Raw genomic sequence first — 27,837 nt, forward strand, 5'->3', positions numbered from 1 at the left:
TCAAATCTTTCTTTTCATTTTACCACAAATAGATGAGTACTTAAAAGACAGACCCGCTTATTTGCGAAAATGATTGCGTTCAAAATCTTACCGAAGAATTTTAAAGAGGGTACTCCATGGATAAATTTAGAATGATTATTTTCACTTTTGAAAATAGTTTTTTTTGTTTGGGTGAAGACAAATTGCAACTCTTGTGAATATGTGTTTCAGAATGTTTGATAAACTTTCCTGAGTACGCAGGTTCAGCAAATTCATACACCTATGCACACAGATATAGAAACACACTCTTGTATACTTTCAGTGTAAGCACATACATATTCTTATGGTAGTCTAATAGTTTATTAAGAAACAATAAAGTTGGGCATATGATTGCCTGATTATAATTTATGGAAATAAAGGCAGGACAATCGTTATCCATAGTCAGTCTGAACTATTTTTCAAGCATCGCCTCAAAAAATTGTTATGACCTAACAGTGATAGGCAATGGGTACTTATGCCTCAAAATATTTTGACATTTTATAGCAAAGTATTACTTTACTCTAATATAAAATAAGAACTGAAGAGATTTAAATAAGAATAATATTTCTGCTGGTCAACAAGACAGAAATTTACTCAAGAAATTAGTTACTATTTTACCAGAAGTACTGTTCGTATAAGGCTGTTAGTGGCTGTACACATTCATCACATCCATGAAAAGCTAGTGCCAGCCTCTTCTTACTGAGTATTTGGATAATAGAGTTAATTAATTTCGTTGTTATATAACATCATTCTATCTATCTATCTATCTATCTATCTATCTATCTATCTATCTATCTATCCATCATCTATTACTCCGCAAAAGTTTCACCTGCTTAGAAGAGCTAAAATAGTTCCAATTAAGCCTAGAAGTATAGTCAATCATGTGGCCAAATATATTGTCTGTGGTACATTTTCCTAATGTTAGTTTTACTTTCAGAGTGAAACATGCATAAAGCAAGGAAAATTCTACCCAAAGAAGAAGAAGCAGGTCGTCAAAGAGCTGCTCAACAGACAAAACCTGAGGAAAATCCTCAGTAAATAGCAATGTCAGCAAAATATTAAATCTGGAAAGAAGAAAAGAGGTAAAGTGAAAGCACAGAAATAAATGAAGACACCCGCAACCAGTCAGATGTGCTTCTACAAGAAACTTTATTTCTTACAGTAAAGTCTTAAGGATTCTTGCAAAGAAAAAAAAACACTCATGTGCATATGATCAAAAACGAGCCTGCTCATCAACGCAGTGGAATTTTTTTTAACGTGAATTTAGATCCAGTGACGAGCTAGAACCTGAAAACTGAAATGCCCTATAGAAGCATGGCAGTGACGGACAGCAGTGCTCAAAGGATAATGATTGCAGCCTTACGTTCCTATGGAAGGAGCATTTTGAGTTTTCTTTTGTCAGTAATTAGCGTATTATGGAGAGAATTATATGATTCGACTCTATGAATTGTTATTCATACTGTATGTAGTTCATTCAAGTTTCATAGCACTAACCCGCTAAAAAAATCATGAAACGATGACTATACATCTTGGACATTTCCAACAGCCTCAATCTATTGCATATTTTGTCCAATACAGAGCTATTCGTTATATGAAGCTGTACCTCACTCCTAATACAACACAACAAATTCACACTACAGATAGTTTGATGGAAAAAATGCAGTCATTTACTCTATGTTAATTGCAACACACTGTGCACACTGTGTGAAAAAGGAAAAAAACATATCAATGCATGATTATATTTTTTTCTTTTCAAGAATGTCCTATGTATTGGAGAAGTCAGTTACATAGATAACTGTATTATTACATGAATAATGCTAGCATAATAAAGACAAAGTAGAGGGGAGGGAGGGAGAGAATTGGGGATAAAAACATGAGAATGGATAGCAATGTTTGTGAAGCAATGCAACTTGTATCTGGAAAATATATTGTAACCCCTCTATTAATTACAATAGAAATATATAAAGAATAAAGACAAATTAACCTAAGAGCACACAGTGAATGTCCATGTCCCAAGAGAACTAAATAATAATTGAAATCATTTATATGAAGCCAGGTTTCCAAAGAAATGTATCTTCTAGTAATGATCTTTAAATGCATAATTAAACCTTTCATTATTTAGATTTCAGATGATATGTATTATATTAATTATACTGCATAATAAACAGGAATCTTTGTGAGATGCACCTTTGAGAATTAGTGAATATTTGTACATAAGGAAAGAAAGAATTTTGGTACTAAAATTTGAATTTACTATGTGCCTTTAGATAAATGATCTATTAACTGGCAAATTAGGATGGTTAATAGTATCTCTAGATAGTACAAAATATTTCAATCAATTTTGGTAAATGTGGTTAGTAGCTACTAGTATTTATCTATTCCATTGAATTAAGTAAAACAATTTTAATTTGCATATGTATACTGTATTACACATAATACAATTTGTATATAATTATCTTAAGGCAAACAATATTGCTCTTTTCTAAATGTAAATAAATTCATGTAAACTGTTGTCTGAATTTTATATCAAAGCATGGAAAACTTAACTTCTTAATTTTATAGATGTTTTCAGGTAAGTTTATAAAATAGTTTTTATTCAGCAGCAATTATGAGGTAGCTATAAATATAGAGTGCTCTTATCAGAGATGATGTAGTAAAATTGTTCACAAAATATGAATACTGAAGAAGTTCATTATTTTAGTTTATTGAATTTAGACAGAATTTCAGTCTAATGGGGGTCTTATTTCCATGTTTAATTTTTTTCTTAATATGTTCTTAATATAAAATCTTACTAAATATGAACTAATTGATGTGGACTGTACTTACAATTATTGATAATCATTTAATGTTTTATTTTTTCACTACTCCTTGTGTGTATGTGTGTGTATGTGTTTATGTGTATGTCCAAATGTGGTATATGTATATATATATATTATATATATATATATATATAAATTATAGGGGGGGTACCTAAAATGTCCTATTTATCATTTTTACCCACTTTTCTTACCAAAAATTTTTAACCAAAAATTTGCAACCTCACTAATAAACATATGAAGAATAAATTATAAGAGGATAAAGGGAAATTTAATTTCCTCTTCTATGCTGTTAAATTGTATACTTGATGACAAAGCAAAAACATGTGTCATGTAGACGATTGCATGACATTATTGTTGTAACCATTCTGTGTACTGATTATTCAATGATTTTTAGGAAAGGTCTTTGTCACAGTTTCATTTATATTGCCAGTACCCCAGGGCTATAACATCACATGAGATGATTTATGGAAGCACAATTATACTACTGCTTTAATAATTAATTTCTTAAGGGTTTTCTCTTTTATTCTCTTGATCATGGGAGAGCTTGGTGTAAGTTAGTCACATCCAAGCAGATTTTTTGTAGTTGTTCGCAATTATTCAAACCAATAATTTCCCTGTTGGGAATTGAATAATGTACTGTGTGAAGTTATTTCTTTTCTCTTTCATTTTTTCTCCTCTTTGGTTTATCCTCTGCTGTCAATGTATTCGATTCTGGTACCCTATGTCTTGCACATATGCTTATCTAAATTATGGAAGGGAAAGGGAGCAACAAAATGGTGAGACAAAGGACAAAGCTCAAACCAATGCAACAGTGATTTTCAAAGACAATATGGAGGTGGGGTGAGGGGTGTAGGTGGGAAAAAAAGCAAAGGAAGGGGTAAAAGGTTTTGACAAGAAATGCACTCACTACCTTAGGTATGTAACTGTAACTTCTATGTACATCACCTTGGCAATAAAAGTAAATTTTAGAAAAGCACTAGGCACAGGCCAAAATTTCCTGAACAGGGTTCCAGGGTCACAACAGATTGGAGAGAGAGTTGACAAATGTGACTACCTAAAAATAACAAGCTTCTGCACAGATAAAAACATTGCTACTAAAGTAGAAAGACAGCCAACCAACTGGTAAAAGATATTTACCAATAATACATCAGACAAATGCTTAATATCCATTATGTACAGGGAGCTCAAAAAACGAATCCCCCCCAAAACCAACAAACCAATCATTAAATGGGCAAGGGAACTAAAGAGAGACTTATCAAACTAAGAGGTTAAAATGAGAGAAAAGCATATGAAGAAAGGCTCATCATCCATGGTTTTAAGGAAAGGCAAATGAAAATAACTCTAAGATGCCATCTTACCCCAATTAGAATGACCAATATTCTGAATTCAGAAAATGACAAATACTGGTGGGGTTCTAGAGAAAAAGTAACCTTACTGCACTGCTGGTGGGAATTTTAAAAAAGTTCAGCCACTGGAGAAAGCAGTTTGGAAGTTTCTTAAAAAACTGAAAACAATTTTTTGAGCTGTTGATATATTTTAGATATGAGGCCTTTATCCGTTGTGTGGTTGGTGAAGATCGTCTCCCACTCTGTAGGCTTCCTAATTAATTTACTAGCTATGTCCTTTTCCATACAAAAGCTCTGCAGTTTAATGCAGTTCCACTTATCCAGCCTTTCTCTGATTTGTTCTGATTCTTGGTCTTATTAAGAAAGTTTTGACCTGTGCCAAGGAGGCCTAGTGTATCTCCTATTTCTTCTTGTAAAGTTTTCAGTGTGTTGGCTTTTACCTCCAGGTCTTTGATGCATTTGGAATTAATTCTAGTGCAGGGTGACAAAGAAGGATCCAACTTTAGTTTTCTGCAGGTGCTTATCCAGTTCTGCCAGCACCACTTGTTGAAGAGGCTGTCTTCCTTCCATTCTATTCTTTTGGCTCCCTTGTCAAAGATTAGGTGGCCATACATCTGTGGTTTAATATCTGGGTCCTCAGTTCTATTCCATTGGTCTCCAGGCCTTTTCTTGTGCCAGTACCAAGCTGTTTTGACAATTATAGCTCTGTAATAGAGTCTACAATTTGGTATTGAAATTCCTCCTGGTGCTGTTCTTTCTGCTAAGAATGTTTTTGCTATATGGGGTCTTTTATTATTCCATATGAAATTTTGGATTGCCTCTTCTATTGCTTTAAAGAATGACATTGGGATATTGATGGGTATTGCATTGAATTTGTAGATAGTCCTTGACAAGATTGTCATTTTCAAGATAGTGATTCTTTCAATCCAGGAGCATGGGAGATTTTTCCACTTCCTCAGTTCTGCTTTAATTTCCTTTTTCAGGGTTTTAAAGTTTTCATCAAAAAGGTCCTTTACATTCTTAGTTAAGGTAATTCCTATGTACTTTATTTTCTTTGAAGCTATTGCAAAAGGATTTGCTTTCCGGATTGTTGCCTCATTCCTCTCACTGTTGGCGTAGAGGAAGGTGGTTGATTTTTGAGGGTTAATTTTATAACCTGCTACCCTTCCAAAGTTTTGAATCAGCTCAAGGAGCTTGGGGTAGAGTCTATAGGACTCTTTCAATACAGGATCATGTCATGTGCAAAGAGGCAAAGTTTTACTTCCTCTTTCCCTATTTGGATCCCCTTTATGCTTGCTTCTTGCCTTATTGCACTGGCTAAGAATTCTAATACTATATTAAAGAGGAGTGGAGAGAGTGTCTCATTCCTGATTTTAGAGGGAATGGCTTTAGCTTTTTGCCATTGATAATAATACTAGCTGTGAGTTTGTCATACATACTGAGAAATGTTCCATTGATTCCTAGTATCTCCAGAGCTTTTAACATGAAGGTGTGTTGGATCTTGTCAAATGTCTTTTCTGCATCTATTGAGACAATCATGTGATTTTTGTCCTTGCTCCTGTTGATGTGTTGAATTATATTAATTGATTTGCATAAGTTGAACCAGCTTTGCCTCCCTGTAATGAATCCAGTTTGATCATAGTGTATAATTTTTTTGATGAGTTGTTGTAGACGGTTGGCCAGTATTTTGCTGAGAAGTTTTGCATTGATGTTCATCAAAGATATAGGTCTATAGTTCTCTTTCTTTGATGAATCTCTGTCTGGTTTGGGGATGAGGGTTATATTGGCTTCACAGAATGAGTTTGGTAAAGAGCCTTCACCCCAAAACTGATCTCCAAAGAAACAACTATCCCATTGAAAAATGGGACAAAGACTTAAAGAGAGTCTTCTCTGAACAAGAAACAAAAATGGCCTATAGACACATGAAGAAATGCTCAACATCTCTGGTCATAAAAGAAATGCAAATCAAAACAACTCTAAGATTCCACCTCACTCCAGTTAGAATGGTCAGGATCAAGAAAACTAGTAACAACTGATGTTGAAGGGGATGTGGCCAGGAGGGATCACTGCTACACTGCTGGTGGGAGTGCAAACTCGTTCAACCACTATGGAAAGCAGTATGGCAGTTCCTCAAAAGACTAAACATAGAGCTTCCCTATGACCCAGCAATTCCACTACTAGGCATTTACCCAATTGTCCAGAATCTAGGGCATACTAAATCCACTAGCACAGCAATGTTCATTGCAGCACTATTTACCATAGCAAAGATATGGAACCAACCTTGATGTGCCTCAGTTGATGAATGGATCAACAAGATGTGGGATTTATACACAATGGAATTCTATGCTGCTGTCAGAAAGAACGACATCACCCCATTTGTTTGGAAATGGAAATACTTAGAAAAAATCATATTAAGTGAAGTAAGCCAGACTCAAAGGAACTTAGGCTCAATGGCTTCAGTAGAAACCTTGGGCTCTCCTAGCAGTGATTTGCAATACAACAAAACCTTGATACATAAGGCCATATAGTATGATGCTAAATGAAAGGATCTCTAGGATATAGAAACATAAGCCATATAACGAATGATTGTTGTCCTTAATGTACTATGTTATCCTCATCTCATTTACTGTCCCTTGGTTATCTCATATTGTTATAGTGTCTCACTTTTTTACCAGATATATCGGATATATTTGTATTTGGTTATTTGAAATTTGATAGGGAAGGGGGGAAAACAAGATGAAGGGTGGGGGAAGGAGGGAGGGAAATGGGGACCAAGACATGAGAAAGGGTATCGATGTATGTGAATTAATGTACCTTCTATCTGGCAAATATAATGTAACCCTCATATTAATTACAATAAATATATATATATATAAACCCCTGAAAACAGGGCCTAGGAGTTTGCCCTAGTTGTAGAGTGCTTGCCTAGCATGCATGAAAACCTGGGTTCAATTCATCAGTACCACATACATAGAAAAAAGCCAGAAATGGTCCTGAGACTCAAGTGGTAGAGCTGTAACCTTGAGAACAAGAACCCAAGGGCAGTGCCCAGGCCCTGAGTCCAAGCCAGAACTGGCAAAAACAAAACAAAACAAAACAAATCAAAAACAAGAAAAACCCACAAAAACTGAAAACAGACCTTCCCTACGATCCCGCCATACTATTCCTTGGCATCTACCTTGAATCCAGGATATGATAAGGACACCTACTCAGCTATGTTCATCTCTGCACTATTCACAATAGCCAACTGATGGAAACAATCCAGGTGCCCTACTGCAGAAGAATGTATATATATACATATATATATGTATATATATGCATATATATGTATACACACACACACAAACAGACAGACAGACACATACACAAACACACAATGGACTTCTACATAGCCAACAGACAAGATAAAATAATGGCATTCAATGGGAAGTGGATGAATGGATGAAGCTAGAACATATCATGTTGAGTGGGATAAGTCAAGACCAAAGGAACAAAGGGTGAATGGTGTCCTTACCATGTGGATATTAGATCCAAATAGTACAAGAGCAATGACTCAATATTTGGGTACCCAAGGTTATGGATATTGTATTAGAGATATAAACATAACTACATAGGCATAAAAATCTCTGATGGGCTATATACTCTATAGGCATAGATTAATATGTATCTATGACACTATATGCTCTATATATCAGATATATATCAGATTATTTTAATTATGTTCTAAAATCTAAGTGCCAGTGATTCCCTTCTTGAATACTTGTTTGTTAAACATGATATTTGAAATATAATGTAAAAATCAATATAAAAAATGAAAAAATAGAAAATAATGTTAATAAACTCATCAAAAATTACTAGGACTTTGAAAATATTTTCAAAATTGTTCTACTGTCCTATAATTTTATATCAAGTTTAAGGCTTAAAATTAGAAATAATTAGTCATTAAATTTATTTTATTATCATTAAAACAAATAACAATAACAGATTTTGGACCCAGTTATCACAATAGCTCTCATAATTGTTGAATGTATATTATCAAGTAATTGACTATGTGGGGAAAAAGTTTATTATTTCTAGTTACATGAATAAAGGAGATTACTAGACTTATTTTTATTTTATATTATTATTTATTTTTTAATTTAATTTTGGTAGGTATGGAGCTTGTCCCTGTGCTTTTTTTAGTTGTCTATTACTCAACTACTTTGAGCCATAGTTCCATTTCTTGTTTTCTTGGTGGTTAATTATAGGTAAGAGACTCATGGGACTTTTCTATCCTGACTCTCACTAAATTGCTATTCTCAACACACTGAGTAGCTATGATTGTAGGCATGAACCACTAGCACTGAACTACATAGTTTTTAAGAAGTGTAAAAGTACTTTAAGAAGTTACCTAAACTTCTACTTCATGGTACAAATGGTATACTGCCTGATTTTTAATATGTTCCTTATGCCTGCATACACTTACACATACATACACATACAGGCACACATACACTTATGCACACAAAAATTTTACTCCAATCAAGTCAGATTGTAGTTCTCAGGGATTTTTTTTTTTTTTTGGTCATGGGGCATAAACTCTGGCCCTGGGTGCTATCCCTGAGCTCTTCAGATCAAGGCTACCTCTCTATCACTTTGAGCCATAGTGCCACTTCTGTTTTTCTTGTTATTAATTGGAGATGAGTCTCAGATTTTCATGCCTGGACTGACTTTGAATTGTAATCCTCAGATCTCAGCTTCGTGAGTAGTTATGATTACAGGTGTGAACAGCCAGCAACTGGCTCAGGGAAATATTTAGATTACAACTTGAACTGTGAAATCAAGTCTTAGATTCGATGATGAGCTTCACTTAAGGAAATACCATTTAACTTTGGAAATTCTATGGCAGAGCTTAAAACAGTTAAGTATTAATTTCCTAACTTAGATAACCCCTTTTGATTATAATACTTTCCAAACAGCCTTATTCTTCCGTGACTTTGTTTCTTACCAGTCACTATTCTATTTTAAAAACAGGAGAGTTAATTCTGTTCTCTTAAATAAATAAATTCTAGAAAAGATACTGTTTTTACCATTGTAGTTTATGATGAAATTTCCTATGTTTGTTTGTCATACTTCCAATTGAATACCAGTAATTCATGCCATATAAAATTCCTAATGTAAAATAAAATGAATACTTTATAGCTATAAAACATTGCATGGCTAATTATCTAGGCATATGACCTTTCAGAATCTAGGTAAAATATGAAATTATTATGTAAAGATGCAAAGACTCAGATAAATATTTTATTCAGATAGGTTGAATTAATAATTTCAAAGAGAAATGAATTTTATTTGGTTATATATGGAACTTTTCCATTCATGTAAACCACAGCATAGAATTATGGCATTGGCTTAAGATATTAGATCTCAACCTCCTAAGAAACTAGGATTATAAGTGTGAGTCTCCAAGGCCCAACTGACAGTTAACTATAGAGAATTATAGTTAAAATAACTGAGAACCCAGATATGAATTCTGTACTCATCCATGTAGAAATCTGTAATGTAAAAAATAGGATGGGGTAATTTTCTAGGGATGTGTTGGGGAATTTGATTAGGTATAGATATCCAGGAAATTAGTAAGTGGGAAAAATATTCTGAGTGTTTTGAACTTGTCAGACTTATAGAATTGGATACTGAGCAAAAAAGTAGATTTTGAATTCATTGATTAACATTGGTCCAGAAAAATAGACTCGAAAGTGAAGAGAAAAATAATGTCAATGTTAATTATGTTGGCATCATGAAAAAAAAGACCGTTTCCTTATTTCCTTTCCTTTCTTTTTGTTTTTGCCAGTCTGGGGCTTGAACTCAGGGCCTAAGCAATGTCCTTGGGCTTTCTCAAAGCTAGTGGTCTGCCACTTGTGCCATAGCACCACTTCTGGATTTTTTTTGTGTATGTGGTACTGATGAATCGAACAGGTCTTCATGCATGCAAGGCAAGCTGTCTGCCACTTATTTACTTTTCCCATCCTTATTTCCTTTTCTTAAAGCAGATTTCTAGTAACTTACATTTCTTCATTCATTTCATATTCTCTTACGGTAGTTTATGGCTGGATAAGTTGAAATGAGCCTCCTGATTGTTTAGAAATGCATTTGAAGAGTATTGTTGACTCTTAACCAAGATAAGAATGGGAGACTGGTAATATGCTGCTAAAAATTTAGTCCCAACTTTGTATATATGGCTGAGCACATTTCATATGTCAGTTTACACGTTTGCCTGAGTTATGTCACCAATAATACAGGAAAGCTGTAAATTCTTCCTTTGCTGCTCAGGCAACATGACATTTGCAGATGAAATTTGATCTCTGATACTAAAAGAGGAATTTGTACATTTACATAAAGGTCAAGTTGCATTTGGCTCATTTTTAACTTTGTTGTTTTGGGTTTGTTATAGCATAATATTAGATTGCTACTTGCAGGTAAGCTTTAAATTGTAAAAGCAGCTTTTTGAATGGTACTATATTTATTCTTTCTATTTTATTTGCCTCTCTCTTGATCTCTCACATATCTATCAAGCCTATTAAAATCTCAAAATTACAACTTCCTGAAAAAGTATTTTCACCACCTGTAAAAGTGAGAAAAATTGTACTTTAAATGCTGACGTGTCTAAAATGGTATCTTTTTAGGTCATCTGATTTCCTAAGTTTCAATCTATCTTTTGAGCATTTGTATGAGCAAAGGACATACTTCTTTGATTATTAAATTCTATTTAATTGTATACTTTGATCAGTATCAAAGCCTTTCTTTTTATCTATTTCGTTGGAAGCGAAGAAGTTAAATTTGAAACAAATAACCTAAAAAAAGGTTTTTATCAGTACTGAAAATCAGTCTAAAAGCATTTGGGGATCTGACCTCAGAAAGGATTTTTAACAGGTACTGTAAGACAGTCAATGATATCTGTAGCTCACATCTCTTCCCCTCTGAGCATCTGCTTCTCTCTCATTCTAGCACATTCCATGTGGCACTGACAGATACCGACTCATTCTTTCTATCTTTTCCATCAGAAATAAAATCTTTCTACTCACTAACTCCTTTGAAATAACTAAGAGCTGCCCTTTGATTGACTTTTTTCATACCATGGATCTATTACTTGGATCAAAAATTTCTACACATGGAAGCAGATACTATAATCTTCTCTGTCGTTAGAATCTCAAGGTATGGAGAGGAAGGAGTGGCTCTTTAATGAGGATTTATCAGAGATGTGATATTTTCCTTGGCATACTTCAGTGGTCAAAGCTGACACCTTTCATGTCAAGCACCACTCCTCTGCTTTGAAAAGAAGAAAATTCATGCATAAATAGAAGCATGCACTGCTTTTTACTGAAAATTTAATCAAAGCATATCATTTAAGTAAATGGGAATGGCTACTTTATACTTACCATTAGATAAGCACAAGTAATGAAATACTATCTTAAAGTTTTGAAATGACTATCTGGGAAATTTGTGCCTCAGCTTTTTTACTAACTTTATTTAAGATCCAATATGAACAACAAAAAGACCTAACAACTTTAAGATAATTATTATCTAATTTATATACAGAATAGACAGGAGGAAAATATATAAAATATATTATGTCAGCACACACATATTTATGTTTAAAAGCCATTACAATAAAGATTTGTAAAAAAAAAATCATAATTGGGCCGGGATTTTGGCCTCGTGTTAGCATGCTTGTGTAGCATGCACAAAGACGCAGACTCATTTCCTCAGTACTACATACATAGGAAAAAGCCGGAAATGGTGCTGTGGCTCAAATGGTAGAGCTCTAGTTTTGAGAAAGTCCAAGGACAGTGCTCAGGACCTGCGTTCAAGATCTGGGACTGGCAAAAAAAAAAAAGCCATAAGTGAAGTAGTTTAGCCTTACATGCAAGTGTTTTGTAATCATGGCATCCAAATCAACTCCCAGGCTAGAATTTCACAGCTAGCCTTTGATATGTTCTGTGAACTATTCTAAAGCTGTGGCCTCAGCAATATAAAAACACAAAGCAAACCAGAAGCCCAAAGAGACATTCATTTCCTAAGATTAGCTACAATTGTGACTGCAGTTCAACATTATCAGGGTCCTACAGACATTGGAGCTTCAGGATGAGATCCAAGTTCACAGCAATCGGTTAAACTACAAGCCAGTCTAATGACACCCAGATGTTCATGCTTCCTGTCTTAAGTGACAGTGCTATGAATGCAATGAAACAATGTGTACCTAAAATAAAACTGTGTTCGTGTTATATCAGGCCAGGGTGATGAAATCAGACCCATGGGGAATGAATGTTCTTTTAAATATTGCTTTTTTAAAAATTGTTAGGGTGATGTACAAAAGGGATGCAATTACATTGATCAGGTAGTAGGTACATTATTTCTTGAACAGTTATAAATATTCTTTTTATTAAGTATACTTGCATTTCAGAAAATTATTTCATAAGAAAAGTGACTGTGTCTGAACCAGGCAGCAGTGGATCATGCCTATAATCTGAGCTACTCAGGAGGCTGATATCTGAGAATGGCAGTTCAAAGCCAGCCTGGGCACCAAAGTCCATGAGACTTTTATTTCTAATTAACCTCCCGATAATTGGAAATGGTGCTGTGGCTCAAGTGGTAGCGCAGTAGCCTTGAGCTGAAGAGCTCAGGGACAGAGCACAGGCCCAGAGTTCAAGCCCCACAACAGACAAAAGCAAGAAGGAAAGAAGGAAGGAAGGAAGGAAGGAAGGAAGGAAGGAAGGAAGGAAGGAAGGAAGGAAGGAAGGAAGGAAGGAAGGAAGGAAGGAAGGAAGGAAGGAAGGAAAAATGACTGTAAAATTAGACCATTGTCTGAGATATTGTTGGCAAAATTTTTCTCTCATTCTGTGGACTTTCTGTTTACCCAGCTAGCCATGTTCCCATATCCAGTTTCAGACTGTAACTTTAGTTTGATGCAATCCCATCTATCTAGTCTTTCATTGATTTGTAGTGATTCTGGATCTTACTTTGGGAAGTTTAGTCCTATGGCTAGTCCTCATTTTCTCCCTACCCTTTCCTGTAATTCTTTAATGGGTTCTGGCCTTACATTTAGGTCTTTGATACATTTAGAATTGATTCTGGGACAAAGTGACATGTAAGGTTCTAATTTCAGATTTTTTTTCCATGTAGATAGCCAAAGAGGCTGACTTTCTTCTAAACTATGGTTTAAGTACCATTATCAATTATTATGTGACTGTATATCTGTGAATTCATTTCTGGGCCATCTACTCTGTTGTGCTGGTCCTCAGGCACTGTCCCAACATTTCACTTTTTATTACTATTTGAAATAGAGTATGAAATTTAATAATAATCCTCCAGGATTTCTTTTGTTATTTGGGATATTTTATTTCATGTAAATGCTGGGATTACTTTCTCTATTGAAGAATGTTGTTTGATATTCTGACGGGAATTTTATTGAATTTGTAAATTACTTTGGGCAATATTGTCATTTCCATGATTTCACTTCTTCTAATCAAAGCCTATCTCTTTAAATCTTCAATTTCCTTATTCAATATTTTTTAAAGATTTCACAATAAAGGTCCATTGGTTAAATCTTGCTTTCCTGTCTCTATCTTCAGTCTCTATCTTCTCTGTTCAACCTCTATTTTCTCATTGTTACCATACGAGAAAATTGCTGTTTTGTTTTTTAATGTATGCCAGGCCTGGGACTTGAACTGAGAGCCTGAGCACTGTCCTTGAGCTTTCTCAAGGCTGGCATTTGAGCCACAGCACCACTTATGGCTTTTTCCTGTGTATGTGATACTGAGAAATAGAACCTAGGACTTCATGCATGCTAGGTGAGCACTATACCACTAGGCTATGCTTCCAGCCTCAAAACTGCTGGTTAAAGAACTGAAAACATTCAATCAATAAAATTCAAAAAATAAATGCGCAGATAAACAACAACCTAATTAATAGGTGGATTAATGACTTAAAGAGAGACTTCTCAGAAGAAGAAATAACCAAGGCCAATAGACCTATGAAGAAATGTTCAAGATCATTTTTCTACCCTCACCAAATTCAACAGTATTTAACCTCTCCTGATATAGTTCCTGGAATTTATTCATCAGTTAATTATAGGGGTATATTTGTGTTGTATTGCTTTATGTAACTTTATGCATTTTAGTGTTGAGAAACTAAGACTATGTGTGAAGTCTGTGATTATTCATATAAAACCTAATGCCTTATATTAGTCATCATCTATTTTCTTTGTCCATGATTCTGAGTATTGATGCCAATCCCTCTCAACTTCTTTAAGGTAATTTGTGTTGCATTAAGCAAGCAGATGTGTTTGTCTAATTATTTCTTATCCTTTTTTTCTGCCTCATAATTTTGTTCACATTTGCTGTGGAGATTTTAGAAATCATCTAGATTGTTTGGTACAGGAAGCAAATCAACCCTGGACTGTCTAATTAGTTGCAATCTTCCTGTTTTTTTTCTTGGATACATTTTCATTCTTACATACATTGGAGATTTTCATTAACTCTTTAGCACAACTGCATGTCCCATGCTGTTAGTTGTATAATTATTTGTGCTTTGAAAAGGAAAAAAAATGTTTAAAAATTTACTCATTTATTAAATGCATGTTAAGTTCTATACAAGTAATTTAAACTTATGAATCTCTGCTATCTTAAACTTTTATTTTTTGTATATTTAAACCAATATTTCTTTTTAAGCAAGCCATGGTATTCTAAAACAAAAAAAAATCATCTGTTCTAATTCTAACCTACAGTTTCCAGTGTTACAGTCATTATAGAAAGAATTAGGAAAAAATTAAATCTATAGATGAAATATACTGAATCTATATTTATCTTAATAAATTGCTCCTATGTCATGTTTATTCTGTGTAAAAATTGGTCTTAGCTATATTCAACTCTAAAAGGAAAGACAAGGATAACAAAAATAGGATAGGATGATAGAAAGTACAAGACTGCAAATGTTCAAAACTGCATGAATGGGATGGATAAATGTCTTGAACTCAACATGTCACTCAAGATCTTTCAAGACTCACTTTCTCTGAGCAGGGTTCTGAGAATAGCAATTTAGCAGCAATGTTTGATATGTGTTTGGTAGAGTGAAAATTATTCATAATCACATGAAATGAATGAAATGTCATAAAACAATTGAACAGTAGACTCCCATGCTCTTGGTGTTTAATTTTTCTTCTTTTTATTGCTTTGCTTTTCAGTGTAATATGAAAACATCAGTGGTGAATGATGGGATCAAGTAGATTCATCTCTATGTTTCTTTTTAAGAGTTTTATATTTTCTTTAAAATATTTCATTGTTATTATAAAGGTCATGTGCAGAGTGATTACAGTTACATAGGACAAAAATGAGCACATTTCTTTTTGAATAGTGTCACCTCTTCCCTTGTTTTCTGCCAGTTTTTCCCTTCCCAATTTTTTCTTCACAAATTGTATAGGTCATTTTCAACAGTGTCTAGTGAGTATTAATGCTGCATTTGTTCCCCCTTTGCCTATTTCGGTGCTCTTCCTTGCCCTCTCCAAAACAGATAAACTTGCATAAAACACAAAACATACAGAAATATTAAAAAAAAATAGCAACAAAGGAGTGGAAAAAATCAAAATAGTAGAAAAGCTCTTGTTTCCATTTCTTGGAGTTCATTTTGATGAGCTTCTTTTTATAAGATTATATGCGTGTAGCTTTTGAGTCTTAGTAATCATCTCCTAAGAATATCCTCCTCTACTCTCAAGTGTGAGTACTTTAGAGACTCATAAACTTATCATGTCCAAGTGTATTTTTTCCTGTGTTACCATCCAGTGTGTTTACTTGCAGGATTTTAAGAATATTCTAGTTACAATAAGTGAGGTAAATTTTGCAACCTATGTTTCACCAAATTCAATGCAATTTTACAATCAAAATCCCAATTATATTCTTCAAAGACATAGAGGGTCTTTGGAACAACCAAAGACCCAGAATAGCAAAAGCAAATGTTAATAATAAGAACAGTGTTGGAAGAATATCAATACCTAACATCAAACTCCATTATAAAGCCATAGTAATAAAAAGAGCTTGGTACTGGATGAAACAGAAGACCCAGAAAAGAGCACACACATATACAGCCACCTAATATTTGATAAGGGAGACAAGAACACAGGCTGGAAAAAAGACAGCCTCATCAACAAAAGACACTGGCACAATTGGCTATCAATATGCAGACAGATGGAGCTACATCCTTGTATACAACCATAGATCCTTATATATCATCTTGAAGATTCAATTCCAAATCTATCAAAGATTTCAGTCAAGGCAAGAAGCCATGAAAAATATTATATGAAAAGTGGGGGAAAACTGCAGCGATTCTAATTGCCACCAAAATAAATTATCAAACAAACAACAACTCAATAATTTGGCTAAAGACTTAATGAGAGACATCTCCTCAGAAGAAATAAAATGGCTAGTAGACACATGAAGAATTCTTCAACATCTCTGTCCATAAAAGAAATGCAAATCAAAATAACATTGAGTTAGCACCTCATTTCTATTAGAATGGCCATTGTCAAGAAACTGACAATAAACCTGATGGTAGGGATGTGGCCAAAAGGGAACACTAGTATACTCTTGGTGGAAATGGTTCAACCACTCTGGAAAGCAGATGTATGATCCTCAAAAGACTAAACATAAAACTTTCCTATGACCCAACATTTCTACTCCTGGGCATTTATCCAATTTACCACAAACCAGACTACACTACAGCTGCCAGTCCAACTATATTTCTTGCAGCATTGTTTACTATTGCCAAGATATGGAGTGAACTCAGATACCCGTCAAGGGATAAATGGATCAAGAAAATGTGTTATTTATATACAAGAGAATAATATATTTCCATCAAAAAGAATATTATCAAATTCCTAAGGAAATATCAAGCATTAGAAAAAATTGTGTTAAGTTCTATTTTGTTTTGAAATTACAAGTGTTAAAAAGTATTTTATACCAATTATGGATGAGATGATTACATTTTCTATTTAGGAAGAATGCATTTTTCCCTCCATCAATCATCCTTATATGAACCCTATATCCTCATATTTTATATTTGTCCCTTCTGTTATCCTTTGTTACCTAAAATATACTGCTATTGACAACGAAAAGGGACATTTCAGTTAAAGTTAAATTTCTTCAACATCTCCCATTCCTCTACTATATTACAGAGAAGTGCATATAAACTATTAACTTTCTTCTCCCTGTTTTTCAGTGCTCAAAATTTTCTCATGGATCACCTGCTTGACTGAAGATTTAGGTCTTTACTAAAGCCCATATCAAAGCAAAGCTTTAAAGATTTAGTAGTCATTGGAAACATTTTTTATTTCCAAAGGAAGGATCAAAATGCCTCATAATTGTCAAAATGAGGCTTAAATGGGATATATGTTAAAGGCAGACTTGAGACAGGAAAGTCCTTGGGCACATATGTTTCAACGACAAATTTCAAGTATAAAAGCATATACGTGTCATTAAGTAAGTTGTTTGTGCTAATTTAAGATACAATATCAGACACCATGTTATTCTGGGTACAAATGGCATGATTAATAATACATTTTAACAAAAATTGGCTCATTTATATTTGGGAATAATATGAGACACTAAAAATAACTATAAAGGAAAAATCTTTGTTAAAGATTTCAGGAACAGATTTGAGCTGTTTCATGCCTTTTTTTAAGATACACATTTTTGTGATTGTAAAACATGCAAGTACAGAATCCAGAAAACTTAGAAACCCTGTTAAGTTTTATGAAATGGCTCATTGCTTTTGAATTGATATAATTACAAGCTTACTCTGTTGCTTATTATGAAAATATGATTAGGTAATCACTAAAAGAGTAATCATTATTTTTTCCTTTTGAAAATTCATTGATTATATTGATTTGTAGGGGGAAAATTATAAGACTGACTCATTTCTGTGTAAATAATTTCATTTTTCATATTTAGTTACTTTTGTTATTTGGTGAATCTCATTTTTTTACTAGCTTAATTTATTCATTCATTTACTTATTTTTATATCATCATTCATATATAAACTGTTTGGAATCAGATTAGATGTAGATTCAAGAATAAAATTAGTTATTCTTGCTGTCAATCAGATTTAAAAATAAAAGTGCCTAATAATTATAATTTCAGTGAATCTCACTAAGTACCAAGTGGCACAATTTCAGTTTGAGTACCAGATTCCATTTGGGAAATACAGGAAGAAATGGATTTTGAATGCTGAGAAGATTTCATTCAGAAGAGCAGGAAAGATTATCAGTTATTCACAAGGTCTGAGGAAAAGAGCACTATGCAGATTACTTCATATAAGAACATAATTAATAAACTTAATATGAGTTTAAATTTGGATAGAAATGTCTAAATAAATATGTAGATATCTCAGAACAACATCTGATCTGTAAGTTTACATGAAGAGGTTTTCCATTGACTTTTGAATAACTAAGAGTCATTTAGAAGAATAAGAATTATTTTGATAGATTTCTGCCTGAGGTTCAAATGTAGCTCAGTGGTAGAGGACTTACCTAATATGTATAATCCTCTCTTTTCAAATTTACCACTCAAAATAATTCCTTCCTGGTGAAATGATTCAAGAAGTTTGAAGAAGAATGAATTTATATAGAAAACCAGAGGCTGTAAACTCCATATAATTTAATCTTGTAGATACTAAATGATGAAGTAATGATATAACTCAGAAATTGTGTAAATGATGGAATAAAAGTAAATATAAACCATCATGAAAACATCCTTTTCTCTATACCTGTGTTTAATACATCTTGGGTAATATAAACTGGAAGATAAAGGAGAGGAAATGGCTTTAGTATTTATACATTTTTCCATGAATGTTAGAATGTTCAACATTCACCAGAAATTTCTACTCTGTGAGGCTCAGGAAGTAATAAAAAATGCCCTAGTTTTACACTTAATCACTACCAAAATTAGAATAGAATAGTAGAGTACAGATTGCACATTAAAATTAGAATTATGAATGCATTTGTTTTATGTAGGATTCTAAACACAAATTTATCAATAATTTCAATGATTTCAGAGAAAAGGGGACAATGTTCTTTTACCAACAATTTTCCTCTGATCATACAAAATAAAATTCATCAAAATGAACTTCAGGAAGTGCAAATGAAATTTTCTATTCTCTGTTGTTCTTTTTGTTTTCATTAGTTTTTCTTAGGTGGGGTTGGTTGTGGGACTTGAAACTCAGGGCCAGGGCACTGTCCTGGAGCTATTCTGCTTAAGGCCTGTGCTCTATCACTTTAAGCCAAAGGTATACTGCTAGTTTGTGAGTGGTTAATTGGTGATAAGAGTCCCATGGAAACTTGGGAACTTTTCAGCCTGAATTGGCTAGGAAGACTGAAGCTCAGGTCTCAGCCTCCAGAGTAGCTAGGATTACAGGAGTGAGCTACCAGGCCCTTGCTGTTTGTTCTCTTTGTGTCTTGTTTGTTCAATTATTTTTCTTTGGGAGGGTAAGGGGTGACCAAATACAGCAATGGTTTTCACTAGATACTGTTTTGAAAAAGAATTTGTAGGTGGGGAAGAGAGGGAAATACTTGGAGAGGCCAAGGGAATGGGTGACATTTTGTGAAAAGAAATGTACCCACCATGGCCGGGAGTTTGGCCTAGTGGTTAAAGTGCTTGCCTAGCATGCACGAAGACCCGGGTTCAATTCCTCGGTACCACATACCTAGAAAAAAGCCAAAAGTGGTGCTGAGGCTCAAGTGGGAGAGCTCTAGCCTTGAGAAAGTCCAAGGACAGTGCTCAGGACTCAAGCCCAGGACTGGCAAAAAAAAAAAAAAAAAAAAAAAGAAATGTACCCACCTGACTTAAGAAACTGTAACCCCTATGTACACCACCCTCATGGCAACAATAACATTTAATACTTAGTAAGAAAATATTTTTTCTTTATTTTCTTTTTTTGCCAGTCCTGGGGCTTGAAATCAGGCCCTAAGCCTTGTCCCTTGGCTTTCTCAAGGCTAGAGCACCACTTCCAGCTTTTTTCTATGTATGTGGGACAGAGGAATTAAACCTGAGTCTTCATGCATGCTAGGCAAGCACTCAACCATTAGGCCAAACTCCCAGCCAAAAAGATATTTTTTAAATAAAACTTTAAATCAATGTTTTTACTAAGGAGACAGTAACTAGAATCTCAATAAAAATAATTCCTTTATGACCAATCTCTTCCTGCATTGTCCCCAGAGACCGATAAAACAAATGCTACGTATATATGAAAAAATACTCCTTTTTATAAAAAACAGTAGATTATTAAAGTGTATTATTGAAGGTTCCTAGAATTCTTTAATATGGAATATATTTAACAAATATTCTGAGAAGAGACTTTAAATATAGTTGAAGAACAATGGTATGCTACAGTATGCTGTATATATTTTATGAAGATATATTCCTCAAATGCATTTTTAAAGTCTTTGTTGTCAATTCTCATACCAAATATCACTTAATAGCCACAAAATCGCAAGGACTAGTTATCTCCCTCTTTTAACTTCTTTGCCCAAGTTCACAATTAGACATTTTGACATGTTCTGCCCATTCAGCTCCTGTGGGAATGAACTGTTCTCTGCTGACTTCAGGTTCCTGAGGCACCACATCTTTTGTTTTTGAGCAATTGAGGAACTTAGTGCCAGAATAATTAGTGTTACATATGAAAAGGTCACAATCAAAGTCACTTCAATTTCAAGAGCTTTCTTTCTTCTGTGATGCTTTTATTTAATATCCCATGTTCCAATATAAGAATATAAAAGGGAGTTGTATTATTAATCTTAAATAAGGGATTTTATAAAATGTATAAACTTACAGTTTTATATTTAAATCTATTGATGTAATATATTCTGTGTAAAAAGAAAGCCAAGAAGAAAGTTATAATAATATTTTTTTCTCTCTAGTACTATTTCATAAACAATGGATTATTTACATGTATGTATTTATATGTACATGCATGCATATATATGCTTAATGGAAATTTCTCAATATATATTGTATGAAACAAATAGCTGGCCTCTCTGAGTATTATATGTATAAGTATTTGAGATTGGTAATGTATTTCTGTTCGTGCAGAAAATGTGATGAAATGGTAAGATAATTGCAGCCTAAATCCAACTTAGGTTGATGAAAATGGACTCCTTAAATTCTAGTAAGCACAATAATTAAAAACTATGATATCTGTAAAAAAATTCTGAGCTTATTATAGTTTACTAAGTAAATTGATAGTCAAATGAAACTTAAAATGATTTATTATCTGGCATCAGAAACATTAATTGGCAGTAATGCAGAGAGTGCCTTCCAAGAAAGACTGAATTTATTTTTTAAAAATTCATATACTCTTAAGAGATATCTAGATTTAAGGTATGATCTAAAAGATTTCTTTCTCTAACATTTATCTTTCACATGCATGAAAGCTGTTGACTTCACAGTGCATGAATCCCAGAAACCTACAAGAGTCTATTCTGTTGAAGAACTAGTAGACAATTATTATTATTAATTATTATTATGCTGATTACTGTAAAGCCAGGAGTTCACAAAGGTGGAACATATGCTTTCCACCCCACTGAGGCAAACTCCATCCTGAAATGTCCAATGCTGAGTTCTCTTCTTTATTTTCTAAAAAGATTGTTACAGTATTTCACCTGGTTATCTGATATACTGGATATATGCGTATTTGTTTATTTGAAATCAGATAGGGAAGGATGGAAAACAAGATGAGGGGTGGGAGTGGGAGGAGGGAAATGGGGACCAAGACATGAGAAAAGGTATCAATGTATGTGAAGTAATGCATCTTCTATCTGGTGAATATAATGTAACCCTTCTATTAATTACAATAAAATTATCTGAAAAATAACATTTTTCAAAAAGGATTCTTCACCGAAAAACATGAACATTTCAGACCCATTTTTTCAGCTTGACTCTTCCATGTATGTTTAGACGGAACTTATGTCAGTGTTTTGTTGGCAAGGGTAACAGTAAAATTACCTCTGCCATGTATTTCCATGATTCCCTTTAGCAAGGATTAAGTTTAGCACAGTGCCAGCCACATACTCCTGCTCAGTTACATTAAGACCCAAGCTGTCTTATCTTGGTATACTTTTTCCCCCAAATCTATTTCTAGCTCATATCTGGCAGCTGATAAAGTCTCCTGTTTGCCTGGAGTCCCGGAAGCCTCACAAACTGAGCTAATTATCATTTTAAGTAGGGTTTGATTTTATAATAAAGGGACTGCAGATCGTGTTATATGTATCATATTAGTAATAGCAGAATGATGAGTTGCATGGTTTATAGCAAACTTTTCACTATTTGTGATAAGTACTACTGAAATATTTACATGATGTTTTCAAGCAAAATTTATACAAATTTTATAACTTCGTGTGTTTTTTATCCTAAGTTACTAAAAAAACATGAATGAGAGCAAAGTAGAATATTCTAACTTTATGGATTTTTTTCTTCTTTATCAGTGTAGACCAAAACTCAATAGACACATTAGAAAAACCAAACAAAATGAAACACACAACACATTCATAGGAATTTTGTTTGGATTCAAAGAAATTAGCAATACACATTGGCCGAAGAGGTACTAGTTACATTATAACATAGTATCTCTGTTTTAGAAAGTTTGAACACTGTACATTATCATTTAGAAATATTAAATACATATTTTGGGCCTAGAAGGTTCATCTTGAAAGTCAATAGCAGTAGCTAAAGCCAAATAAACTGAGTGAAAGAAAAGATAAAAATATATGAATAGTGACTAGTATGTTATTTCTTGAGAAGAGGCACAACCAAATATTCTCAGAAAAACACATGCAACTTGTTATTGTGTACAGAAAAAAAATGAGAGACTTTTTCTTTATTTAAAATTTTTTGTTATTCTAGAGTCTATATACAGAAGGGTTATAGTTACAATACTCAGAAGTACAGTTCTTTTTGATCATTGATCATCTCTCCCCTTCCCTTCCTCTCTGTTTTCCCCTCCTGTTTCCATCCACAATATGTACAGTTCATTTTACACATAGAATCTAGTGGACAACACTGTTGGATTTGTTCACCATGTTCCAGATTTTTCTGTGCCTCCTTTTACCCTCCCAATTACAAACTTTAATGAGTTAAATAGAAAAGGCAAGAAAGACAATGAGAAAATATTTTGTTAAAATGTTAAGCATAAAATGTTACACTTGCTAATATATCTCTCTACATAGTATTATAATTTTCCCCTACTTCTTTTTTACTAGTTACATCCATTGTACAAATGGGTTTCATGGTGATATTTCCATTGATGTGAATAGTGTAAATTGGAAATTATTATTCACCTTCACTATTCCCTGTGTTCTTTCTTTCTCCTGACCTATTTCAAAATTTCTCTACCATTATGCTACCTTCATATACACATATATGTGTATATGTAATATAACCCAATGTCATTCATCTTCAACTACCGACTCATTTTTCCTTCCCTCCATTTCCTTTTCTACATAATAGAAAGACTGTGAAATTCTTCAACCAAGGGGACATGCTATTACGCTGTAATTAATATATAATTTCTATTTATGTGTAGGTACTTACTATGAACATGTAGTCAATTATAAGTTGTAACAAATCCCCTCAATAGTGTATGGATTCTTTTACTAAATGGAAAATATAGAAAACCTAATTTCAGAGAAAAGCCGGTGCATACTTAGGAATTTGATTAACATCAACTACCTTGCAACTTACATCAACTATCTTACAAGTGCATACTATGCAGAACTTACCATATCTCCATGCAAAATTAAACTTGCCTTTCCTTTCACTTGAGTTGATCTTGGATTCAAGTCTGTCTGCTGTCATTTTTGTTAATAACCTTGAATAGGGATGTAGTCTTTTTTATTTTATATTGTAATTAATAAAAGGGTTACATGATATTTGCGAGATAGAAGGTGCATTAATTCATGTATATTGATACCCTTTCACATGTCTTGGTCCCCATTACCCTCCCCTCCACCCCCCCCCCGTCTTGGTTTTCCACCCTTCCCTATCCAATTTCAAATAACCAAATACAAATAAATCCAATATATCAGATAGCAAAGTGAGATACTGTAACAATATGAGATAACCAAGGGACAGCAAAAGAGATGACAGATAACCTAGTACATTAAGGACAACAATCATTCATTATATGGCTTTCGTTTCAATATCCTGGAGGTCTTTTCAATTAGCTTCATACTATATGGCCTTATGTATCAAGGTTTTGCTCTATTGCAGATTTCTGCTTAGTAGAGCCCAAGGTTTCTACTTATTATGACAAATGAGGAAAACCACTGAGCCTAAGTTTCTTTGAGTCTAGCTTACCTCACTTAATATGATTTTTTCTAAGACTTTCCATTTCCTAACAAATAGGGTGATGTCGTTTTTTCTGACAGCAGCATAGAATTCTATTGTGTACAAATACCACAACTTGTTGATCCACTCATCAACTGAGGGACATCTAGTTTGGTTCCATATTTTTGCTATGGTGAATAATGCTTCAATGAACATTGTTGTGCTAGTGGATTTAGTATGCCCTAGTTTCTGGATGGTTGTATAAATGCCAAGTAGTGGAATTGCTGGGTCATAGGGGAGCTCTATGTTTAGCTTTTGAGGCACTGCCATACAGCTTTCCATAGTGGTTGAATGAGTTTGCACTCCCACCAACAGTGTAGTAGTGATCCCTCCTGGCCACATAGGGATGTAGTCTTTCAGGTGAATTTTTATAGTATTTTTTTGTTTCAATAAAAAATGGGCACATTAAACTGAATTTTCTATGAATTTGCTGTATTGAAAAATCTAGTGCACTTTTGAACCCAGAGTCTGAGTAAGCATTGTCCATGGGACTTCTCAAGGCTCAAGCCCTACCTCTTGAACCACAGCACCACTTTCGGCTTTTTTATGTATGTGGTTCTGAGGAATCAAACCCAGGTCTTTGTGCATGCTAGGCAAGTATTCTACCACTAGGTCATACTTCCAGCCCTGTACCTTTTTAAAATTCAGCACTTCTGATGTAATTTTTTCATGTAGAAAATATTACTTGCTATGAAACTGTATTTCCTACTTGTTTTGCACTGAGAAAATCCATATTTTAAGCTATTGATACATTAAATGAGGCTTGGGGTCAAACCTATGATGTCAGCATAAAGTGTTAAAAATTTGTAGACAATAATTAATATGTAAACAAGAATTTCTGTTATTCATATATGAGCTGCTTCAGGATATTTCTAGACCTTGAATGCAGCAGCTATGGTTAGGATGCTGTGCAGGTGTGGTATGCCAGGGATACATAGCCAAAACATAAGCAGCATGCACACATAGTACTTAGGCTTTGGTAATGAATCACCCTTAACTTTCTTTGTGGCATGAGAAAACAATAGTTCATAGCAAAGGAGAAGACACAAAATTGAGGAATGATATTTTCAAGAACATTTTAAGTCACTGTTACTACAATAAGGTCAGTTCTATGTACCTGCTAGAGACCTACCAGTATTTCATCTTTTCTCAGTCTCTCTTTTAAATTGTATTTTATTTTTTGACTGTCCTCGGACTTGAACATAGGGCTAGGGCTCTGTCCCCGAGCTTCTTTTACTCCAGGATAGAACTCTTCCACTTGAAATTCCACTTCTGGATTTGTGTGTGTGTGTGTGTGTGTGTGTGTGTGTGTGTGTGTGTGTGTGTGTGTGTGTGTAGGAGAGTGTTGTTTATTGGAGACAAAACTTTTATGGACTTTCCTGCCCTGTTCAGCTTCTGAACCATAATGCTCAACATCAGCATCCTGAGTAGCAAGGACTACAGAAGGTCTCCAAAGTTAGAGCCATTTCTGAGAAATCTGACTTTGTGTGCTTCCTGTTTGGGGATAAACTAACACAGTAGAGCAAGGTGAGTAATGATGGATAAAATATGTGTGAAATTATCATTATTTAAGCCTATGATAGAATCATAGTAAAAATTTATTATATAAAATGGTATAGACAATTCTCTTCAAAATAAATTATTGAATTTAAACTACTAACAATACATGTTTGTCATCAGTACATATAGTCAATTCTTGTCTACATAAATGTCTGTGACAGATGCTTAAGTCCCTGGAAGGACGTTTTTGTCAGATGTAAAAACCTTCTGCTACAAACTCCCAACTTTAGTTTCATTGTGGGTGGCTAGGACATATGACTGCATTTTTGCATGTGAGTTTGAAACTCATACTATCTAGTTCAGGCTGTCTTCAAGCTTAGTAGGTATGCTTGACTGGTCTCATGTATTTGCCAGTTGCTAAGAATACTGGTGTATACCACCATAGCCACACTGAGACATTATCACCCTACAACAATATGATCTTTGGAAGATTTTCTCCAGAATTTTCGTAGAGGAGTTTCTGGGTTGGTCTAATGTGATCCCACATTCGGAATAAATTTATTCAATGCCAGTACGTTTTTGGGCCTAAATTTAAATGAGTGAGTTTTAAAACTGGATTTTAGGCTGGACTTCATTGAATTCAACCCAGTTTTGGAGATTGATTGTACTTCCATCTGAGACATGTTTTCCAGGTTGCTATAGTTAGAAGTTGAAATACTGCAGGATCTTAGCAGATAGTGTTCAAAAATATATTCAAGGGTAGGGCCGGGAGCATGGCCTACTGCTAGTATTTGTCTAGCAAGCATGAAGACCTGGGTTTGAAAAAGCTGGAAGTGGTGCCATGGCTCAAGTGAGAAAGTCCAGGGACAGTGCTCAGACCCTGAGTTCAAGCCCCAGGACTGGCAAAAAATGTATACAATGGGGAACTCTATAGGACAGATTTAAAAAAAAAAAGTAATGTTTTCTATGAGTTTGACTGTAAGTGCTTAACAGAATTACCAAATGGAAGATGACAAATACTTAGAATAGGTATGGCTAGTATTTTGATAAAAGCTTAAGGATTGACAACCATGTCTGATTATTTCCACCTTACTCAGCATTTTAGAATGATTATGGAATGGCTGATATTTTCATTTTAGCCTCATTACACAGGCCTTGTTATTTTTAAAAGATACATTATAAAATGGAAAGAATGGGCCTGTCTGCTATGCTAGCACTTTCATGAAATCATGGGTTTTTTTTCATTAAATAATCCAGTCCTTAGAATTAATACTGAGAGAATAACCATATATGCACTTTCAAAACTACTCAGAAGTTCAAAGTAATCAGACAACAAATTATGGAATAATTCAGGAGAAAAGCATTAATAAAATCAAATAAACTTGTGAATACATAATCGTACATATCCTTTTAGATGTTTATATGACATTTAATAACAGAAAGATGTTTGTTTTAGAAATATTTTCACTAGTGCAAGTGAAATTAGTGAGGAATGAAGAATTCTGAAGTCTCAAGGATTTTTGAAGCCTTTCGATAGTCCATCAGCTCTGAAAGACTGAAGTTTGCACCTATTCATCAACTTACATGGAGATTTGGGGATCTATTCACTTTAATGATTTAGAATTTCCTAGATTTGGTCTGTTCTAAAGGAATCAATAATCTCAAAATTTTTATGAACAACCACAACTAAATTTATATTGAATCACATGGCATTATGGGGAATACAAAAATAACCCAGATCACTTACCTGGC

Source organism: Megascapheus bottae, chromosome 13 (assembly GCF_031878675.1).
Source record: "Megascapheus bottae isolate mThoBot1 chromosome 13, mThoBot2.hap1, whole genome shotgun sequence".
Taxonomy (NCBI): Eukaryota; Metazoa; Chordata; class Mammalia; order Rodentia; family Geomyidae; genus Megascapheus; species Megascapheus bottae.